The following is a 3,073-nucleotide window of genomic DNA, read 5'->3' as shown; positions in this document are numbered from 1 at the left end:
CTCAGCAGCCCATCCTGGCAACACTGCAGCATCCCAGGCCATCTCCCACCTACCTCCCCCTACCAAGCACCCACTCTCAGCCTTGTGGGACACCCCAGGATCAATCCTGCCCAGGACTCCTGGCTCCTGCATCTCACTGCTGAATCACCATTTCTGGAGGAACACCCATGGGTTGTCATTACTCCCCTCCCAAGTTTTTTTTCAGCCTTGGTGAGGAAAAAAATTAATAAGCCAGGTTTGAAGCTTGTTCCCTTCCTGCAAAACTCATTGAGGTTTAAAATTGCAAACCTGGGAGGAGGGAAACGTTTTCCCTGGGTTTGTGGCAGGTTTGCTGGCTCTGGGTGATTCATCCCAGTTTAATTCCCCCACTCACTTTGGCACCACTCAGTTCCTCTTGGCCCCTGACAGTGTCTCTCCAAGACAACAAGCCCCCAGGTTGTTTTTCTTGTCCATCATAGTGGAGTGGGATATTAGGCAAATCCATTCCATCCTTCCTCCTCCATGTCCACCCACCTCCCTCTCATGCTTCAGCCTCGGGCTTCCTGATCCCTGCCCTGCAGAGTCATCCCTCACTGTGGGGTGCCTGGACATCCCATACTCAGCTGCTGGGCATCCCAGAGCATCTCCCAGCCCCACAGGAAGCAAACATGCAGGACAGACAGATCCAAATCCAGCCCCTTTGCTAGGTGCGACAGCACATCCCAAGCAGACTCTGCCTCCAGACCTCACTGACCCCCCCACACACACACCCTTGGCATGGTGGGGACAGAGCCCTGACCCTTGGCCTAGACAAAGAGGGGTCACCTGGGACAGAACCCCCCTGAAACTCAACAGGGAGCATCTGCATCCCTCTACGGTGTTTTTTCCAGCCTGGGACTGGTGCTAACCTTTGGGGTAGCAGCAGCTCCCCCCACCCACCCTCCCTTGGTGGGTCACACATTTTTAGCTGACAAAGACAAGGGGAAAAAAAGAAGAAGAAAAAAAAAAAAAAAGGAGAAAAAAAAAAGGAGAGAAGAGAAACAAAGAGGGAAAAGGCTGCTTTTCTGTGGGGTTTTGAAAAAAATGGAAATTACCCTGAGGAGGAGGGGAGAAGGATGAGGGGCTTTCAAAGCATCTTCTCTGCCCTGCAAGGGATGCAGAGAAGATGCTCCAGGCCATGTGGCCTTTGGTGGCTTTGAAGTTCCAGCAGCAGCTGGGAAGGGACAAGAGGCAGCCAGGAGGGACAGTGGTGAAGGGCAAGGCAGGGAGGCAGTTTCCCGGCGAGGCACGTGCTGGCATCAGCTTCAGCTTCAGCTGCCTGGGCCTCACTCATGCCTTGGCTGAATCCCGGCCTCGGGGTGGCAAAGGGCAGCCTCCCAGCAAGAAGCCAGCCTGGGAGTGATGGAGCTGTGGAGGTGCTGGGAAGTGATCTGGGATGGAGGGAGTGATGGGGGTCAGATCCTGCATCCTCCCCTTGTCACGCCTGCCGGTTGCCACGGCGACCTGGAAGCAGGAGCATCCTTTTGACAGATTTTTGCAGGGTAGGGGAGAGGCAGGTTGTGTTTCTGGGAGACAGGATCCAAGGGAAGCACGGCTGCAGTGATTAGGAGGGGCTCTTCCAACTCCCCAAGTCTCCAGTATTCCCACTGCAGACGCAGTCTGGACTCCAGTTTCATGCTGGGATGAAAATCCGTTCTCCACCCCAGAGGGATGCTGGGAGTGGCTGGGCTGTGCTGGGCATGGGGTGTGACCAGCATCCATCTGTCCTCACCAGGATGAAGGCAGCCATCCCTGGACGCATCCCAGCAAGGGGTCTTGGAGCTGAGCAATTGCCTAGTCCCACAGCCAAAAATCCTCTCCAATTGCCTGATACTATCTTCTCCCCTTGTAGTCATCCATCTCCTGGGCCAACTTCTCTGGGAGGACCCACGTGCATGGAGATGTCCCAGTTTCTTCCAGCCCTTGAGCCATTCCAGCTGCCACCTCCCTGTCCTCTCCCGCTCCTCTGTGCCCACTGATGCCCACGGCTGTACCACTGACCCATTTACGAGGCACACGGGCATGTTGGGGCCATGCTGCTGAGTTGCTGGCCCCCATCCTCTGCCCGCACTGCCTTCCCAGGCTCTTCAGAACCCCTGATAGTTAAAAAAAAATGGGAGGTTATCTTAAAAGTCCTGAGCTATGCAATTCTCTCTCTTTCACAGATGACACTGAGCATCTCCCTGCCTTTGAGGGGGCTGGAAAATAGTTCCAGGCAGCAGCAAAGGGGAGGCCAGAGGTTCTGCACCGTGACTGATGTTGCCCTTACCCTGAAGATTATTCTGCTTCTGTTCTGGTGGCTTGGCTACCATTGCAATGACCTGTGGTAGCCCTTGTGCCTTGCACCTCCTGCCTAGCCAGCGTAGCACTGCAATGGGGCAAGGACCAGCCATGGGGCAGGCAGTTCCAGCCATGACCCCAGCTTTCCTCTGGAGCAGGAGGACAGGATCTTGTATTGCTCTAAAATCATTGCTATTCCTCAGTTTAGTGTGCACAAGGGATGTAGGGCCAGGGGGAAGAGATGAGTAGGATGGGGCTGCCCCCCCCCCCGCAGGGATGGGTGATGATTCCTTTCTCTGGAGCATGGAGAGCTGCAAGGATGGATGCCCTTGGCACTGCCATCCAAACCACAGCGGGAGCCAGGCATCCTGCTTGTTCCTCTGGCTCAGAAACTGGCACAGGGGCAAGGCAGGATGGGTCTGCAGGGCAGGGCTTGGTGTGGGCTACACCGGACATCCCCTGCCCACGCCAGGGCGTGTGCCAGCGTCGTCATCCCAAACCCCCTGGGGTGCAGCTGGGGAGTGAACCGCCCCAGACCCGGGTGCAGCGCTGACTTCAGCAATTGCCATTTCATGCGTCTTGACCTCTCCCCAGCCCCGTGTCTGCCAGCAGGTCGTTCTGCAGACATTAACAACCAACTCCCCTCCTTCACGAGCTCCCACTCTGCCTGGGGACCCCTCAGCAAGATCTGCCGCTGCCTTTGAAGGCAGCTATTGATCCGCCAAGAGCCGCCCCGCCAGCGGCCAGCACCGGCCTTCACACCGCCTTTCCCTCC

This window comes from Chaetura pelagica, unplaced genomic scaffold (genome assembly GCF_000747805.2).
Source record: "Chaetura pelagica isolate M959 unplaced genomic scaffold, ChaPel_1.0 scaffold114, whole genome shotgun sequence".
In the NCBI taxonomy this organism is placed as follows: Eukaryota; Metazoa; Chordata; class Aves; order Apodiformes; family Apodidae; genus Chaetura; species Chaetura pelagica.
Note: the sequence above shows the minus strand (reverse complement) of the source record.